The following is a 20826-nucleotide window of genomic DNA, read 5'->3' on the forward strand; positions in this document are numbered from 1 at the left end:
TGCACGTATTTGCTTGCCGCCTGATTGCCGTTTATGACAGTTTTTCATAAGCTTAAATCAAACATGATGTGGGCTTTCCACTCGATGTCGCGAGTCGCCTTCGTGTTTATTTGCCGGATTAGTTTGCAAAATATTTGACATGATTGTTGTCTGTCGGGAATTCGAAAGTTTACTTCGAGCACTTACTAATTGAGTGGCCATAAAATAAAGTTAAGCAAATGAGGTTAGTCTTAGATGCAGCCGGCTTCAGAGGGGATTAAAATCAATGCAAAGATCAATACAATTAATGAAATATATTTGATTATAAAACGAAATAATGGAGGAAATGGAGAAAGTAAGAAATTTACAGTTGAGTGTGGACGCGGTGAGTAACCCGTAAGCTATTTTTATTTAATATTATTCTTAAATCGGAATTATTCTTAAAATATACCAAGGAAATAAACCGAAAATATTCTAAAATACCGAAAGTTATATTTTGTTTATATCGATATACTATTAAATTCAAAATGTAGCATAAATTACAATACTATACATATATACCATCTTATTAATCAACGCAATTAAATCTCGATGCAGCAGCCGTTTTGTACAAAATATTTATAAATATATATATATATATTTTTAAACAATTTCTACAATATATCAGGAATTATAAAGACTGTTGTAGTAATTATATTATGTACCAAAAATCATGACTCAGCTTTGACAAATTAATATATATCATTCTCGAATTATCTTCCCATATTGCAAATATTGTTACCTTATACAGAAGATATAATACCTAACCTTATACCTTAAAACTCTTACAGACAATAAAAAGTAAACTGGATTTTCCATCATCATCTGTATTCAAAAACATCTTGCTTAATTGGTTTCATCACTGTGCAGTTTATCATAAATCCACAACTGTCACTGAGTACAGCTTAATAAAAGTAACAAATTGAGCCTTCAAAGCTTGCTTAAAGATGGCCACTTTTCTTCTGTTTTCTTTGACCAGCTGCCCATTTAGCATAACAACTATCGAGAGCAAAAAGGAAATGTGGAAAATGTCACGCTTGATTTGTGTAACCCGTACAAACGGACACCTGGCCCAAGCCAAGTGAAAAGAACTGTCAACAGAATGAATTACAGAGAGCAAAGAGAACGCAGAAGAAAGAAAGAAAAGACAGAAATAGAAAAAAAGAAAAAGGAAAAAAATGGAAAATGGAAAATATCAGCATGGCACACAAATTCCTTGATAGATGCTGAAACAAATAGAATCGGACAGATCGATTAGGCATACAAATGTGCAATTAGAACAGCAAAGTGGATGTGGACTGTGGAATGTGTGGTGGAAAACGGAAGGTGGAAGTTCACTAGGGAGATATGTGCTGACACTCGACGCTTTGCTACCCTTTGTGCAATAAACCGTTACAAATGAGAGAGGAAGAAAGACAGAGAGAGAGGGAGCAAGATGATGGAACAGGAAGCGATACAACAAGCTAACGAGCCATACAAACGGCATTTACTCTACCTCACTTTCTTTTCTCTTCGCCCCTTTCTTTTTTAAACTAAAACTAAAGCGAGATACAAAGTATTTACTTTAGCGGGGGCGTTGCTGTTGCTGCGCTTTTCCACTCTTTAATTGAATTAAGTTTTATGTAATTTCCCGTAATTTATCTGCCATTTGTTTGACCAATGCAGCACCACAAAATTTCAATAACTACGAGCAATTTTTAATTGCGTGACTGGAGGGAGAAGAGAGAGAGAGGGAGTGGGAGTGGGAGTATTTTACAGTAAACATTTAATTATTATTTATGATTGTTTAGCATTTTTCTGAAATTGATTTATGTGGTTTTATCGTGCGTCCAGTTTATTAATTTGTTAAGTCTGCGGCAGTTTTGTGGGCTCCACCTCCAATCGCTCGGCCTCCGCCTCTCTTTATGCTTCCGGCTTGATAGGGGGCAAGTCATGTGGGCCTGTCATGTCGTGAGGCCATTACAATTACATATTAATTAATAACAATTTTTCGGGGTGTTAATGCGTGTTTAATAAAAACTTGTAATTATAATTTTTGATTGCCAGCGGCAAATGAAAAATCGACTGTTTATTGCACAAATGATCGATTTAAATGTTATAAATACGTCTGCAGTGATTTAACTTTCATAGAAAGTTGGCCACATCAACTAGCATGAATTCTGTTGCAACATAAATTCTTAGCTTCAATCAAAAGCGTTTCCTGCTTTCGCCAGTCTTTGCAGCTACCCCTAAAGTGGGAAGACAATGCAAACAACGAACCGAATGAGCAACGCCTGCGTGAAAAATGCAAATCAATTCAATTAAAACAACAAGAGCAACATGCGGCAACAACATCAACAGCAACGGCAACGGCATGCCTCAATGCCACAACGCCGCAAGGTACAAGAGGCTGCAGCAACAACATGATGCATGTTGCAAGCAACAAAAGGCAGGCGCACCATAAAGATCCCGCGTAGAGACGTTGTTTCTTCTCTGACAACGGCAACGGCAACAGCAACAACACACATGCCACAAAAGTGTTGCAGTTACAAGAATTTTAATCAAGCGTTTAACACTAAACGCGACACAGCCTTGCAACAACGCTTGCAACTCTGCAACATCGCGGCGTCTGCGCAGACGCATAAACAATTTCCCAATTGTTGTGCTGCTCAGCCTTTATTGGGGCCTTTGTGTTGTTGCTGTTGCTGTTCTTGTGTTGCATAAATTAACTTGCCGCTTGTCTAGCCCGCAACTGCGTCTGCGTGGCACGATCCTAAGCCTGCAGCCTTTTGCCCCCTTTTCGCCATTCTTTTCACTGTGTGCCGGTTTCAACGTTTGGCTTGGACAAATTTAAATTTGCATGACAGTCGCACATTGATCATGGCCAAGCTGTGTTGGCCAACTGAATGTCTGACTGTCTGTCCGCCTGGTTGACTGTCTGACAACTCGCAGACTCTCAGGATATCTCCAACTGTGCCAACTTGCAACGCATTTTCAATTAACCAAAACATGCCATGCTAGTCCAATGACATTTCGAACATTTGAATGTGTTTTGCCAGCATGTGAATGCGTTTGAATGTTGCTTGCTGAATGCTGAATGCTGAATTTGGGCCAGCTGACAGTCCACTTAAGGCGCCGCCATATAAAAACCGCCCAAAAGCCCAATAAAAACCATTCAATAAATCACAACAAATTAACATAAATCTTGCCGCTCTGTCGTCGCTCGTCTTGGGGCAAGTCTGGAAGCTGCCACAGCTCCCGTTCGCATTTTGCTGTTGCAACTGTTGATGATGATGATGTCGATCGTAAATCCTAAAAATTTTGACAAATGTACAAATGCTTCCTCAAAATGGGCAATAAAAAATTAAAAAAGATACACAAAATCATAAAAATTGTTTTGTATAAACTCATAACACACACACACAAACTCTCGCTTATACGAGGCCAACGAGAGGCCACAAAAATCTTGAGTGCATACTCAGAATGCGCACAAAATGAAGCAAGGAGAACAAGAAAAGGAATCCTCAAACCGATGCATTTATGCTCTTTAAATGCAAAAAGTGTTTATGCATGAAAAAAAGAAGAAAAAAATTCAATGCTTTGCTTAGTATCATAAAATTAGATTTATAAAAACAATAACAATTTATCTCTTGATTCCAGCCTTTTTTTTATTTACTAAGGTATTTAAGGAAACATCATTGCTATTTCATCTTTAAATTACAGATAGTAAGCCTTAAATCAAAAATCTTGATTTTCAATAATTGGTAAAAGTCTTAATGTAATTTTTTTCAAGTGAAAAAACTAATTTCTAACTAAATTCAAATACATTTTATTTCTTAGCTTCTTAAGAATACATCATTGTCACTGACTTTTAAGTATTCGGGTAAAACTTTTACTATATTTCTGCCTAAGTTTTTAATATTTAAATATCACGCCAATGATGATTACATGTAAAGTCAAAATGTATCTATTGCTAATTCACCAATTTAATAACGCGTTTTTATTTTGTAATTGGTTAACTTAATAATAATAAAAAGAAAGAATAAAAGCATTAGTGTGATCTATGACAATTTAAAGTAAATGAATTTCTTTATCACCAATTTAAGAATAAATTGTATATACATACAATTTAAAGAGCTAGCTTAATAATAATTAAAATCATCTATGGTAATTTAATACTCAATTATGAAGAATGTTTTCTTTGGCTAACAAAAATACTTTTCTGTAGAGTATGAGAAGACAAGCAAAAAGAATCTTAGACAACAGATGCAGTTCTAGGAGTACTAACAAACATACACACACACACTCATATAGTCATACACATGACACAAATGGCGCACTGAATGTATCTTTTAGGAGTGAAAATGAGTACCACACTCGTAAATGTGAGCAGAGACGCAGCCTCTAGTTGAAGGGGGGCGGACAGGCGGCTGAGGGCAGACAGCAGTGGGAGTGGCGTCTGTGTGTGGATGCCCCAAAGGGGCCCCGCATAACGCACATGTCTGCAAAGTGTTAATGTGAATTTATGATGCATTACGCGGCGTTGGCATTGGATATGAAGTTGCTGCTGTTGGGCAGTGCTCGAGGAGCCGCTGTCGTCGAGGCTTTAGCTTTGAGATTTTGTACTCTCGCATAATGAAAAACAGATTTGGAGAGCTTTTTACGATATGAAGTGAAATGCCAGCTAGCTAGTTTTTATGGCAAACCCCATTGGGGAATTAAAAGCAAAACAGAAGCGACAGATTATGCAAGATAAACTTTAAAGTGCTTGGCGCGGGAGACAAAAAAAAAAAAAAACAATTCGAAACTATGATCAAAGTAGAAGAGACATCTCAGGTGTGGAAAATAAAGAATTGGAGATGGAATAGGAGAGGTATAGAATGCCAATTTAATTAATAATAGTTTTGAAAGCTATTCGACAGACTCTACTCGTATTTGGTTTTTAGATAGAATTGCAAAGAATATGAGTATCTGAATTTTAATATATTCTAGAGTATAAGTAAATAGGACTACAGATCAATGTTTTTATTTCGAAATCTAATATTGATAAGTATTGCATTAGTAAGTATATATTATATGTTATTCTTTGAATTGTGAGAATTATAGTGGGATAGTAGTGTTAAGAGTTTCTCTTAAGAAGACAGAACCATTTTAAAAGGTTTTCAAAATAAAAGCTTGAAGTTTTTGAAAAATTCAGGATTTCATTAGCACACCTTTTATTAAATAGGAATGGAGATAAGAATTTTTGTTCAGTCACACAACATATAAATATTGATTTAAATATATATTTTTAAAAATTACGACAATGAAATAAAATTAAATGAAGAGACTGAATGGAGCTAAAGAAATTGTAGTTTTTCCCAATATGAAACCTAAATTAAAAGATTATAATAGATGAAATTGAAATTTGGATATGTGATAAACACAAACATAATCAAACTTGTAATACTGATTAAAAAAAAATATAACGCTCAAACCAAAAAAAATATTAATTTCAAGTATTTCACTTGATATTGTAGTATCTGTCCCAGTAAATTCAAATGGAAAACCAAACTGATTGGCGCACTAATTGCGACGCCTTTGACCACCCACAAAACACTCAGAGCACAGCTGCCACACCCCCGTTTAGAGTTGACACCCCGCCTCGGTTGACTTGTCACGCCCCTGGCTTAATTGAAACCGCGTGCGGAACTTGGATTTCCCAATATGGTTTGAGTCGAAGTATTTATGGATGCTATTAGGAGAGTAACTCACAAAAGGTGCAGCTCAGCCCCTTCTTCTTGCAGCTTGCCCCCTTGCTATATTTTTTCTGTTTTTGGGAAAATTCGCTTGACAGGCCGCATTGAGTGCGTTGCAAGCTGTCGAGAGTGTTTGCCACATTACAAGTAAATTAAATTATGGCCACGCCGACGCCTCAACACGAATGCGACTAATAAACTTTCAATTAATGCAGCCCAAAAATAGTAGAAGGAAGCATGCAACACTCACAAAAGTGTGGCAAGGTGCGGCAGTGAGGCAACTAAAACTGCGGGAGATGCGCATGGAATGGAAAAGCAATTTGCTCCAGTTCACAATGAGATGAGATGAGATGAGTGGAGATCAGCTGAAGGTATTATTCCCTTCCCGTCTCTGGATTTGGGGGCGTCACTAGTGTTGACAGCTTCGCTTGGTGGGCGCATAATTTATGCAGTTCCAGTTCCAGTTTTCAGTTACAGTTCGAGTTCCAATTCCCCCCTTTTATTTGTTTGTTGCACACGCAATGGGCATGACGAATTTCTAGGCGCTGCTTTGAAGTCGACAACTAAACTCCTGTTTCCCCTCCCTGACTCCCCTCTCTCCACTCCTCGGTATCAGCTTCATCTGCTCTGCTCTACTCTGTTTGTGGCTCGTAAATAAAATCGTAAATTGCCATTTTGTTTTATTGTTTAACCGACAGTTTTTATTGAGCTCGTTTTGTCGGCATTCGGTTTTACTGCCCAACATCTCAGCTCCTTGCCAGTCCCTTACCCCTTTCCATTTCCCCTCTCACTTTGTGCTCTTAACTCATTCGACGGCGGCAAAAGTTGTCGCTCTTCTGGCCGCAAACATGTCCGTTAATGAGCCATAAAGGTGTGCACAAAACACCTTCAGAGTGCTGCCCCCAGAAATGTCTGTGAAATTGAAGATTCTTTGCTTTTTTTTGTTTTTGTCATCCGGGAATCATGCATTTACTTTATAGTTCTTTTGAAAACTCGTCTACATTCTCTTAGTTATTGTTTTGCTCTTAGTAGTTTCCATTTTCCATTAACACTTTCAATTGTTTTCTTAGTTGCATTCTTACATTAAAATAATGGCTTATATGCAGTCTGAATTCTTGTATTGTTTAGTCAATTTATTTCGGTTGTAAATTCAAATTGAAAATTTGCACTAGCCATTACTTACCTAAGTTATTTATAACCAATTTCAAATTTAATTATATTTTTATTTTTAAAGCTGTTATTTTAATGAAAATTATGATGCATGTTATTATCCATATTTGCTAAAATATGGATTTCCCCAAAATGAAAAAATGTTTGAATTGTTTAAAAATAAATGTATTAAACTGTTATAGCTAAATTGGGTCTCGAAGTTGCGTTAATAATATTTTTTTTCAATTTTAAGAGTGTAGGTCGTAAGCACTGCCATTTAAAAGTTCACAGCTATATATTAATTACTTCAGCATTTTTATAACACAATAATACAATTGTAATTTTAATTATTCTTTTCAGTAGACTTGGGAAAATACTTAATAATTTAAAAACGTCAAGTTTAATATATTTATATTTTGATTAATCTTAAATTCCCTTACAAAATGCATAAATAATCTTAGTAAGGAATGTATTAAAAAATCTTCTATTTCTGTATATTTGACAACCTTTTTTTATGTAGCTTATGATCCGCCGAAGATTGTGATATTAATTTAAATACTGTGCATAAATGAAAAATATGTTTTTATTGATTATTCTAAATTACAATTGATTTTATGGATTATTAAATATTTTGTGTCTGCAGTCTTGCCAATTTTACCCTTATCTTTAACCTGCTCTAACACTTTGTGGAGTATCTGCAACTTTGCTGAGTACAAGTTAAGAAATGGTCACGAATATTGCCGTAATATGATGTGGCAAATATATCAAAAAGTGCTAATGCGACCGGTACAAATTGTGCTGGCTGCTCCTTTAAAAGGCCATAAAAGAGAACCACGCGAACTAATCACGCAATAAATGAGCGCTCATCAATTCATAGACAGTCAGTCCAGTTGCCACAGTTTGCTGGGATGGATGGTCAATGGTTTTGAGCTGAACAGACTAAACCAAAGCAGATCCCAAATGAGCAACCAAATAACAACAACATCGGCAAAAGCAATAAAATTTATGTTAAGTAGCGCGGCCATAAATAGCCAAGGGCCAAATAGGATGGGATGCTATCGAATGGAATGGAATGGAATGGAATGGAATGGAATGGAATAGGCTGCGACATGGATGACGACAACAACAACAGGGGAGAATCGCCTGGCTCCGATACGGGACTGAAGCTGGCCTTGACAAAGGCAAAAACGTGAATCGTGGAATGATAAATGTCAAAGCAAATGACATAAATAATCGAATCGAGCGCAAAGCAGTCGAGCATGAAAGCGATGCTGTAAGGAAAGAACCAAGGGCGGAGGGGTGGAGAGGAAAATATGTGCGGTGTATGTGTGTCCTATCATCATCATTATTATCGTCATCAGCCAATGGACCAACGGCTAGACTGGTGACGAAGCCCATAAAAGCAAAAACGATCTAAAGAAAAATCCTTTAACCAACGCCAAGTGTGGTCCATGGGCACGAGAACAGCGCACGAGCCGAGAGTTGACTCGCTGAGCAGGCGACTTCAATTATTGATAGATTATTTACTGTCAGTCAGGCAATGACATTGCCCATTGCCCATTGCCCAATGTCCATTGCCCATTGCCCATTGTGCCAGGCAGTTCCAGGAAATGCAGTCATCGTCATCGTCAACGCCGTCTTTGACTTTTCCTCGTACGCGACTTACATTAATCATCAACAGAGGCTGCTTTTTCCCCCACTCTCCCTCTTGGGCTCCCTTTCCTCATCCTCCACATCTCGAACTCGCTCTCATACTCAACACTCAAAGCCGTGTGTAATTTGTAATTCTTTTTGCGCATATTCCATTATGAAGCACAAGATATCGCTTCATATATCATGCATAGCCATCGCAGCACTTTTTGCCAGCATTCATGTATAATTTGCATTTTAATCTGAAGGCAATCGAAGTACCTCTTCACAAATAGAAGGTTAAGCAAATAAAAACATTAACTGAAATTACATTAATATTAAATAATATAATATGTATATATTATATAAACATTTTGTTATATTAAACTTGTTCAAAGGAAATAATATATAAGGAGGACGAAATGAATGTAATGCAATATAAATGTTTTACTATGCAATTAATACTAAATCTCATTTGATAAGTTTATAAAATACGTTGTAATGTAAATAAAACAATAAGGATAATAAAAGTAATAAAAAATATACATAAAATCGACAAATTTGTAATTGATATTATTAAAAAGTCAATTCACAACTGAGAAAATTCTGCTGTACAATCTACTTTAAGCACGAAAGTTATATAGTTGTATTTTATAACTATAGGAAATGATAATGATCTTGTTTATTAGATAATACTATCATTCTGCATGTTAATAGCATTAGTTTCCTCTTGTAGTAGAAAAACTCATCTCTTATCGTAGGCAACAAGTGTGTGGGTCTAATTCTATAGAGAAAGAGGGCCACCTATGAAGAGTGCAGTCAAGATATCAAGAATTCTGCATATTCTGCTCGATAATTGAAAATTATTAACCAGCAATTTAGCCATGGGCCAGAGAAAGATGTGTAAGTAGTTGAGTGTAGTAGTTCCGACAACGGGCAGACAGAGTCAAGTGAGTCGACTGAGGTGAGTGGACTTGAGACCAGTTAACAGTCAACATGATTCATGAGTATGCAAAATGCTGGATATCCAACACTGAGACAAAGACAGAGTGGGGGCAGATGAGCTGCAAAAAGAGTTGGACAAAAACGCATGCCAAAATCAGGTCAAAGCACGCATGTCAATCACTCACATGCAGTTTACCATCCAAGCACTGATTTCCTGGAAATTATTGATGAATGAGCTTTGGCTTGGCACTGAGAGAATGAGAGGATGCCAAAAAAAAAGAAGAGAAATGAAGAAGAAATCCAACAACAATTACAGCAACAATTTATGCTAGCCTCACTTGATGACTCCATATACTCGAAAAACGTATCGAGAACTAATGGTTGTTCTGCCCCGGCCCCGGCCCCAGCCCGGTAGGCAATTTGGTCTTCTTTGGTCAATACAGAAAAGTTGCCAAGTCAGAGTGAACAATTAAGATGGAGATGAGGTAGTTGAGTCTGGGCATTTTCGGCATCGACATGATTTTTCATTAATTCAAGTTTTGTGGCCCCCTGCCGTCAAATGCAAATGATGCACACATACTCTGAGTTAGCTGTAGCAACTTTTGCCGAGTCACAAATCGATGAGTAATTAATTGGCCCGGCAAAAAACATTCGCAGTCGCTTTCGCATGCTGCATGCAATTAAAAATTCATATGCCATGCCGCAATTTCATTAGCTGCTTCTTTAGACTTAGACAACTTGCTTTCAACAGCCAGGCAGCCAGTCAGCCAGCAAACGAAACTTGCCCAGACTTTGGCCAATGTATACTTGAGCCCTGCTCCCAGCTGCCAGCTTGCAGCGCCGCATGTGGCATTCTTTGGCCAAATGTTTGCCATTGCTGCCTCTTCACTTGGTCAGCCTCCTGGCTCTGCGACTTGTTTTGATCGCTGCCTGTTCGCTGGTGTGTGGGCCAAACACTGAGGATACAAGCAGACGGAGAAGAAGGAGATGGAGCTGAAGCCGAAGAAGGCGGCAGGACTTGAAAATATATGGTCCGTTGATTACCGCTTGCTGTGATTTTTGATTATGCAGTTTCCGTTCAGTTCAGCTCAATTCAGTTTAGTTCGTTTCGTTTTCTTTTTTGCATATGTAATTTTTTCCATTGGCCCCGAACGCATCGCATCTCAAGGACTTTGTTGCACACAGTCATGGTAGAATAAAAAAAACGTGTTCAATTTAATATGTGAAGCGAAGCGCTGATAAGCTCTCAGCTGGCTAATAAATGCGTGCGTTGAGACATTAAGGAGTGCAGAGTATCAGACAATTTAAACAGCACTTCTGATAGTTATTTATGGCACTGAATTTATGATTCAGCCAATACTATGTATTTAAATTGTTTAGATGTTCAGAGTTAACCTTTAATTACATTTACAAACAGATAAACCAAAATATACATATGTAATTTTAGGGACATTTTTTACATACAGAAAAAAGTTTTAAAGGTTGTAATAATTATTACTAAATTACAAAAGCCTTTGTGTCCTAGAAATGTTTATTTTTGTCAAAAAAATATAAATTCTAGATTAGAACTTTTCCATTTAGTATTATTATATTTCCATTATTTCCCTTACTTTGCTAGTCATGTTAACAAAAAACCAATGGCGTTTAATAAGTATTTTATTTCTCGTTCATTATTGTTGTTATTAAAAACTACGCTCAATATCTTCATCCATTCATCAAAAGCTGAAAACATTTACTTCTCACAAAGCTTCCATTTTAGCCTCAATAAAAACACAGAGCCACAAGGCATAATTCGGAGATGGCTTTGTTAAGCGATTAAGTTCAAATAATAGACTCAATTAAGCAAAGTAGACAACTCAATAGGCTTGAAAGTCATGCTGAAGGAAAAAAACAACTCGAAGAAACAAACCGAAAAAATCAAAAGAAAAATGAGCGTAGATAAATTACATGAAACGCTTTTTCAAGCAACAAGTTTCGAACGCCTTGGATTTCAATAATAATGGAAAAGAAAACAACAAAACGAGAAATAAATAAAGAATTGAACACAAAAAGAGAAAAAGAAACAGAAATCTAACCGCAAAATGTGCAATGACATCATTTGGCATCACTGTCAACTTTTTTTCTCCTCTCCATATTCGGGCCGAAAAAAGGTCACAGGCCACAGCACAAGAGAAAGGGAGAGGATGGTTGGAAAAACAACAACGGACTAAAAGCTTTACAGAGCCAATCAATTATGAGACACCACGAAATGGCCAAAAAGGTAGCTGCGATTCTCTTGTAACAAAAAAAAATACTGAACAAGTTTAAATATTCAAGGGGGAAACAAATGAAAAACTCTGTTTGGTTTCTATTTTGATGTATTGCTGCAATTTGTTAGTCCAGCGAACGCTTTCGATACGGGAAATTACCTACACGCTGTGCGCGGATCGTACAAATTAATTAAATGCCTACATGAGCCTGGACAAGAAGTGTGTAGAGTGTAGTTGGAGCCACTCACAAAAGGCTAAAGACTACAGAAGATCGACTGCGGAACGAAACCTAAACATGATTTGATTGCTAAAGGTTATTCTACTGCTGTTTTTACGGTTCATTTACCAAAGGGGGGCATCTACTTGATGCCGCTGCCGCTGCCACTGCTGCCAATGTTGCTGCTGTACCATGTAGTATAATAAATAGTTCGTGGACCTCATGTGGCTTACGGGCCTTCTTGTGGTCAAAGTGTGTGTAATAAAATACATTCGAATCAAACAAATTAAATACTTATACTGATAAATAGATAGAACATGCAAGGTTCTTGTAAACTTTGAGCTTCTGAAAGATGCGGGCAAATTCATATTCATTCATATTACTTAAAAATAAAATAGTATTGAACATATTTATATAAAATATTATTAAAATCTATTACAGCTGAAATATGTAAATTTATAATTAAATGTCTGTCAATACTATTAGAATAAAACTTCTCTTAAATGCTTAATGCGATTCATAAGTATTGAACAAAATGCATTATATTAAAATGAAAATAAAATGAAATATTGAATAATGGAAGCACAACATAATTAAATCATTTTTGAAATGTGTCATTATTAGAAAAACATTTCTTTATATTGAACTTAAGTAAAATTAAATTGTAAATAAAATTCGATATTGTACATCAGAAATAGATCATTATAAAAAGAGAAACAACTTCAATTTTATTTTATTAGGGAAAACACTTCTCTAATATAAAATATTATAGAATGGTATTGACAAAAATGCCACAATTAAATTACAATTAAAATGAAATATATTGCAAATATATCATATTAGTAAAACAAACAACCAACAAATTATAAACTAAATTTGTTCCATAGAAATTACAAAATTCAACACTTTCTCTCGTTTTCATTTGCATGAAAGAATTCTGAGCTGTGAAGCGAGCTGCTATTGTTGTTTGACCCAATTAGATAAGGCGAATTAGTTCTGAGCTCTCTTAAGCGGGTCCGATAAGATTTCTATATTTAGAATGCACTGCTTAGGTTTTAGTTTCAGACGTTAGATGTGGGGTAATATTTGCTCTTTTCTCAAGTGGCGTCGGTGGTGTAATGGTCAGCATAGTTGCCTTCCAAGCAGTTGATCCGGGTTCGATTCCCGGCCGACGCACAAACTAATTTTTTTGTTCTCATTTCATTTTTTTTTAATGTTCTGCATAAATTTTAATAGTGTTTTAATCATATACAGATTTATTCAAATTTCTACAGCTGTGCTACCAAATGGGCTTATAATTAATTTTGTGTTGCATAAATTGCTAAAATTCAACGAAGTCAACAGCAGAACGACAAAAAGCTGCTGTCAACTGTTTCGGAATACTGTGTATGAGAGTATTTAATGTTATTCAATTAAATTTCAATTACTAAACATTTGACCGCATCGAGAGTCTGTGATGTGTAAACTCCATACATATCTAATTATTGAGCTTTTGGTATTGTGCGCAGTGCGGGATGGAGACACTTTTGCTTGTCATCAAATATTTGCATTCAAAATTAAATTATGCTGCCCATGCGATGTTATGCTGGCCGAGTAAATATTTAAGCCAATAATATTGTTGGGCATTTGAGATGAAGTTGCTCTCGACTTGGACTTGGACTTGGACTTGGACTTGGAAATCGGTGTTCCAAGGTCGATGACTTTGCATTTGGGGAGACAAGTCCGAGACTCATTGGCCGCTCGACTGACTGGCTGACTAATTAGTATGCCGTTTGCATATGGCAAACGCTTTGTTTGCACTAATTTCCTAAGGCCGGACCAGGACGAGCAGACAGACAGCCAAAACTATGATGCGGTCAGCGACACTGAGCACAAAATGTTGGTAGAAAATTATTAAAGTGGCTTTAGTCTGCATTAAACTCATATTTCATTTAGCTTCGAGTCATAAATTTAATTTAGCTAATTTATAATAGCAGCCAAATTAAGTAACAACTTCTTCGTTCAACAATATAATTTATTTTAAATGATTAACAGCAAAATATGATCAAACAAATTTGAGAAAAAAAAAATGTTCGATGTAGCATACAATGTGAAAATAAATAAAATAAAAAATACCACTAAAAAATTAAAAAATCAAAAGAATATAAATAATCTAAATAATGTAAATAAAAAAATAAACTCTTGAATGAAATTATATGATGCCGAAACTGAACCCAGAAGGTAAATTCTAATTAATATCAAAATTATATACATACTTTCTTAAAATTTAAAATTTTATTCTTCTTTCAAGAATGGAAAATCTTAAAATTGATCCTATAGGCAATCTTGGCTAAAATAAAGAATAGGACATACTGAACAATTCTTAACTTAATGCACAACTTGTACGCTTTCAGTTAAGTATATTTGTGGTCAAGTGTTTACCAACATTTTTCGTTGGCTGTTGGCGATTGCTCCTTGATAGCCTTTTGGATTGGGTCGCTGCTCTCCTGCTGCGCTCATTTGCTATTCATTTCGTTGCTGCCATGTCTTGACTTATGCGTATTACTGCAAATATCAATTAATGCATAAAACGTGCGTGAAATATTTAAGATTTTTTCACGCACTGCGCGAGTGTTGTGAGTTCCTTGGCTGGACTTTATAAACTGACCTTGGATTGCGGAGTTTATTTTGGAATATATTCCATAGTCCATAGAGAGAGGCGCAGAGATAAGCACTTGCAGACGGTCAACATAATTGATTTGCTGACGATTTATGCGTCTGCCAAGGGCTGGGCAGGTCTTTGGGGTCAAGTCACGCACATTTTGTCGGAAGCTCAAGTTGTTATTGTTATTGTTGGAGTGGCTGTTATTGTTGTAGTTGCTGTTCAGGCAAGTGTGAGTGTGACATGGACATGACCGAGTGCAATATGTAAAGCATGCTTGGATGCATTTGTAATCACTTTGAGCATCATTAAGTAAATTACAAGCTGCCAACATCACAACAGCAAGCCAGCAAGCTGGCAAGCACATTCACATCTAGATACATTTGTATCTTCAACAACAAGCTGCGACTGTGGGTGGCACTGGGAGATACTTGCGATACTAGCAACAACAGCAACAGCAACAGCTTGTGCTTGTGCGGTTAACCAACGAGACGAGTTTGGGTTCAGTTAAGTTATTTATGCGCCTGCCAGCCAACTGGACTATTTAATTTAATTCCCGCTCTTCGACCATAAAACCCAAAAAACAAAATGCTCAAAATTAAGTGCTGGCTGGAGGTCGACTGCCTGAATGACTGACTGACTGCCTGTTTGACTGGTTCTGGTTTGGAGCCAACCCCTTTTGGGCACTTTAAACCAATATTTGCTCTGACTGCCACGCCTCAAAAGAGCAAAAATGAAACACTGCGTTTTACGTTTTTGGCATTTCAATGCGTCTCCTCTTCTGATACCCATTCCCAGTCCCATTCCCCCGATCTCTTCATGCACGTTTGTTTATTTGTTTGCTGGTAGCCATGGTCAGTTTTCCCCTTTTGGGGTTGCCAGGGTTGAGGTTGCATATTTATAGCACATAAGCTACTTCATATGCCTGCTATCTTCCCCTTTCTCTCTTTCGCTATCTATCTGTGTATTTGATTATTTATTATGCTGCTGTTGCTTTACTTTTGCTGTGCACTCCCTTTGTTGTTGTTGTTGTTCCGGTTTCACTGTTTACTCTGCGGCATCTTCACAGCTGACTGATTGCGGCCCAATATTTGTCTTTGTCTCATTTTTGTTCGTTGTCCTTCTGCTACCGCCGCATCGCAACAACAATTGGTTTTGGCATATTTTCATCCTCAGGCCCTTTTCACGCCTTTCACACTTTGCACGTTTATACGCGTAATTTCCGTGCCAAAGATAGAGACTTAATAAATGCTCGTAAATAGTTTAAAAATAGCTGCAAATAACTATCCACTGATTCCATTCGCTTTTTATGGCTCTCGCTTTGTGGACCACACGCATATCAATCTGAGCATCGTCATTTCCATCGCAGAGCAACTGTCATTTGCCATTTCCACAACCATTTAGCATTGCAAACTACACTTCAATCAGGCGTAATAATGTCTCTGTTGGATGGCCAACTATAGACGTTGGCTTTAATTAAAAAGGAAAGGTCTCTCCTCTACGCTCCGCTTCGTTCCACATTCGCGTATCAATTACGCAGACGATTAAGCCAAACAAACTGCCAACTGATTGCCAATGCATGCCGATGCCAATGCCAATGCCAATGCCAATGCATGGGGAACCAAACTTGGTTCTTTTTGCCATCAAGCACTTTGGTAAAAAGAGCTTCTAGTCTTCCCATCGTCGTCGTCGTCGTCGTCGCCGTCTCCTAGTCGTGTCATCATTAGAAAAATTGCAGTAGTTCGAGGAGGGGAAAAAGTTGCCGCGTTACGCACACGAACTGTCAACTGGCTAATAGGCGCAGAAAGGAAACTGGTTAAGAAAATTGCAGCCTTGATTGCATGTGACCACAGCGCGACACGCAGCAGACCTCTTACAACGGTTCCTTAATTTGGCTTAAATGGCTAACCAAATTGCACGTCTATAACAACACTATGCAAATCTGTTTTTGTGTGTGTGCTGGCGTGCGTGATAATAATTTTCCAATTTCATGCAATTTAATTTCCGTTGTCATGCGCACATTTTTCAGCGTTATTTTCGTTAGTTTTCTTTTGCCGCGCAGCGCCATTTAATTGTCATGCTCTTTGAGCTGACCAAAACGGTGTCGGCTTTAATTGCATTTTGTTGTAATACGTAATTCTATAGCTTAACCGTTAAACGATGCAGCCTGTTGAATACTCCCATTAGCAGCTTCTTCTTTATAACAGCAATTTCAAATCTTCTCGAATGTAAACTACAGTGCGCTTTATGCATAATGTTTGGTATGTTATTTATAGTAAATATTTTATAAGGATTAAGTTCACACTACTTATAAAAGATAGACAGTTATTTATTATTATTATCTTAAAAATATTCGGTTTAATGCTTAAAATATAATTTTATAGTCTTGCTTGAAATTTAACAAATAAATGAATGCCTAGCACACTTTTTGATGACTGATTAAAACTTAAACCGAAATGAAGAGAGATAGAAAGCAAGAAAGATGAAGGGAAGCTCGAACGAAACTTAAGACGAGATTAAAATTTAAAACACATCTGATGTCATCATGTGGCGTCGGTGGTGTAATGGTCAGCATAGTTGCCTTCCAAGCAGTTGATCCGGGTTCGATTCCCGGCCGACGCACAAACCAATATTTTGATTGAAAATCTTTTTAATACTCAAAGTTTTGTTTCTATTTTAATTGATAAAATAATCAATTTTACAAATTTCTAGCAACAATGAGCAGAAAAGCATCCTAATTTAAATGACTTCTCAGGTTGGTACAAATTGACGTGATATGGAAATATTATAACTTATAAGTCAATAGAATGTTAGACATGCAATTGATCTATTTTAGTTTATTAAAATTAAATCTCAGCCAAATCAGTTAAATAACCCTTTGGATATCTAATCCAGCTGCCTTCAACTGCTTCGCTGTTGCAATGTTCCTCTCGCTGCAATCTTTTAACAACGTACACGTTAATCGCATTTCGCCACATGCAGCAGCAACAACCTAAGAAGGTACATCTTGTTGGAGGTGAAGTAAGCAGCAAAGCGGCAAATCCACAAAAAAAAAAAGAAGAAAACCAGTCACCCACTCCGACCGGGCCATAAACTGGACAATTCATGGCTAGTCGGCAGAAACGATGCAACGGCGGCAACACTGGCACAACAAACAAGAGACAACTTTGTTCCCACCTTGATCCCAATCAACCTTTTGGTGACACACTGGCGACGACATCCTTAGCCATTCCAAGCCAGTCCATTCCATTCCGTGGCAAGCGAGGCATCCCCAACCGCGCCGCCTTAACATGGCTGCTGCATAGTTGGCAATTTCTTTACCATTTTTTCGTTGTTGTAGTTGTAGTTGTTGCTGTAGTTGACTCGACTCGCTTGGCCAATTAATTAAGCGGCACGAGAAGCAGTTGCGATGTCCATGCCGCAAACTGTCGATGCATGTGCAGCTGCAACAACGGCGAAACAACTTTGGTTGTGACAGCGTCAAGCTGAACAACAAATTTGCTGAAAATTGGCCATGGAGCGCATTCTAATTCTATTAGCCAAAGCACCGCAAGGCAATTATGAGTGGATGAGGACATTGTCGCCTGGACATTTAACTTCATGCCTTTAATTTCCGCACGCATAGCGGATAGCAGCGGGAAATGAGAGGGAGAAGAAGACGAGAAAACAGAAAGAGAGAGAAAGAGGAGAGATGGTCCCAAGGACAATGAGTAAAGCAGCATGACAATGCATGCAATTTTCGGACCAGAGACCCACAAGCGTTCCTTCAAAGTCCAACGCTTTAAAAAAGTTTAACTAAAGCGCATAGAAATAATAGTTGATGAAGATGAAGTTACTTTGTGTACGTAATAAACAAAACTATAATTTCATTTCTTTGTTTTAAGTTTATATAAATTTTCCATAAAAAAATATTTTTTTCATACCAAACTTTAAACTTATGCACATTAAAATGTAGTGTTTTTGAATACAAAACATTATTTAATACTTTAATATTATTTCTTTATGTATTCATTAGTGTTCCATTAAAATTAAGTATTTTCTTAATACCAAACTTTATACTCAGTATACACTTACAGGGCATCCAAAGCAGCGACTTCAAACTTGCACTGCACATAATTTATTTGGCTTTACGCTAGCTGCAAAAATGTACGGGTTATTAAATTGTGTGTATGTAAATGGGTGTGGATGTGTGTTGGCCAAATAATATTCCGCAAAATTTTTTAATTAAAATTTTTAATATAAACAACAGAAGACAATGGCAAAAGGACATAAAAGCAAATAAGGATTTTATGGTAGAGATTGCTTAACTAATAAAGTATCCTGTAGAGAACACTATTTCTGATTCAGAAAATGTTCAAGTAAAAAATGGTATTTTATTATACATAGAAAATAGACTAAATAACTTGATTTTTTAGCCAAATCAAGTGCTAACAAACATGCCTTTTTTTATGAAATTACACAGTAAGCAAAGAATTTCTGCTTAAGCTGCGAATGCGAAAAACAGCGTTAACTATTTGCACATGATGTGCCACGCCCATTTGCATAGAGGGGCGCATAGAGTGCGAGTATTACTTTATAATTAAAGAAAAACTGGCAAAACTTTCAAAGCAAATGTCTGGCAATGTCGAGCACATCAGAATAGCGAGGCTGTTAATGATGATATTTTCCAACAAGCGAAACTTTTTTAATAAGTTTGTCAAAAAGTCTGGCGAATGTGTCATACACACACACACAAGTAAATAGTGAATGAGAGAGACAGATATAAAAAGAGGAAGAGAGAGTGAGAGGCGTCTTGTTGGGCTGTCAAGCAACACATAATAAAGATCCAAGCATTGGAGGCTGGCATTTGGCATTAGGCAATCTCAATGCGAGAGGCAGCTGCAACTTGTAGTTGTTGTTGACCTTTAACACCTACACACCAACGACTCGCAACATGTTGCAGAAGGTGGGCAAACGAATTTAACAAATTACTCTCAAAGCAAATAAGCAATCAACATAAATTGCATTTTACTTTGCCTGTGGCCAACCATAAATTTTAAGCGAATTTTTGTGTGTTTATCTGAGCAACAAAATGTTTAAAGTGGTTAAAGTGCAAAATGTGCAGCACTCTGACAAAAACAATTATCAGCTTAAGCAAATATTACGAAAGAAAAGTTCAAAAGTCAAATTAAATCAAATTTCAATTTGTAAAACTTGCAAAATTATTAGAGGCTTTAAAGTAAATGATTTAATGTGGCAATAAGGACTTTCTTTGGCTTAACACGAAATTTATATTTAGTAATAAAATTCAACATTATCAAGTGGCGTCGGTGGTGTAATGGTCAGCATAGTTGCCTTCCAAGCAGTTGATCCGGGTTCGATTCCCGGCCGACGCACAAACCAATATTTTTTTCTGTGTTTTATTTATTTCCCAACGTAATAATTATGCATTTTCAGTATTATTTACGTATTCCGGTTGTCTGCGCCTTGTGCTTCATCAACCTTAAAAACGATTATTAATTTGTCATATTTATTCATATTTTAAATCGCATACGCAAATGATTGATATGAAAATTACCTTATTTCCCTTATCTAACGGCGCATTCAGCATTCTGATTTGACGCTTTGCATATTAAATTGTTAATTGAATGGCCAAATCAAAAACACAAATTGTCCATTAGAAGAATGGGCAATCGTCGCGGCATTATCATTCAGGGCGATAAAACGCTTATCGATTGACATTGTTGGTGGTCTTCCATTCCCATTCCCATTCCCCTCCGCGTCTCACTGTCGATGTCAATGCTGTCAACATAATTAACGGCAAATGCCTGCGTCTGGCGGCAAAAGTCTCACGGCATGACAAGAAGCTAAGCAATGCACGGGAGAGGATGGGACAAGACAGACAACCTCATGGAGGTCTCTCTGTCTGTCGCCCTCCACCATTAACTTTGCCTTCGATTACACTCCTGCAGCTGATCGCATTGTAATTTCCACGCATAATTACACAAATATGCGATGTCTATGCAAATGAGTTGACTGACAACAACAGCGCATGGCTTCCTTCCATCATTTTGTTGGTTATTTATACGGCGGATGATTACGCGCAATTAATGCATCAATGCTAGTTATTGAATATTGAATACTAATGACTTATGCCACACCGTGTGGCATCCACCACAACTACCTCACATACATATATAACATACACAATATAATTGCGCTCGTAAATTGCAAAGTCAGCGGGGAAAATGGTTAAGAAAATGCAATGACTTTGCTCTCTCG

General features: G+C 37.0%; 3 non-coding genes across 3 annotated transcripts; all 3 read left to right on the forward strand.

Moving 5' to 3' along the window:
* The first annotated feature begins 13028 nt into the window (after positions 1–13028).
* Positions 13029–13100, forward strand: Trnag-ucc (transfer RNA glycine (anticodon UCC)). The gene has a single exon. It is a non-coding gene; the product is annotated as a tRNA-Gly (tRNA).
* Positions 13101–17115: 4015 nt separating this feature from the next.
* Positions 17116–17187, forward strand: Trnag-ucc (transfer RNA glycine (anticodon UCC)). The gene has a single exon. It is a non-coding gene; the product is annotated as a tRNA-Gly (tRNA).
* Positions 17188–19868: 2681 nt separating this feature from the next.
* On the forward strand, positions 19869–19940 carry Trnag-ucc (transfer RNA glycine (anticodon UCC)). The gene has a single exon. It is a non-coding gene; the product is annotated as a tRNA-Gly (tRNA).
* The last annotated feature ends 886 nt before the right edge of the window (positions 19941–20826 follow it).

This window comes from Drosophila albomicans, chromosome 3 (genome assembly GCF_009650485.2).
Source record: "Drosophila albomicans strain 15112-1751.03 chromosome 3, ASM965048v2, whole genome shotgun sequence".
Classification (NCBI taxonomy): Eukaryota; Metazoa; Arthropoda; class Insecta; order Diptera; family Drosophilidae; genus Drosophila; species Drosophila albomicans.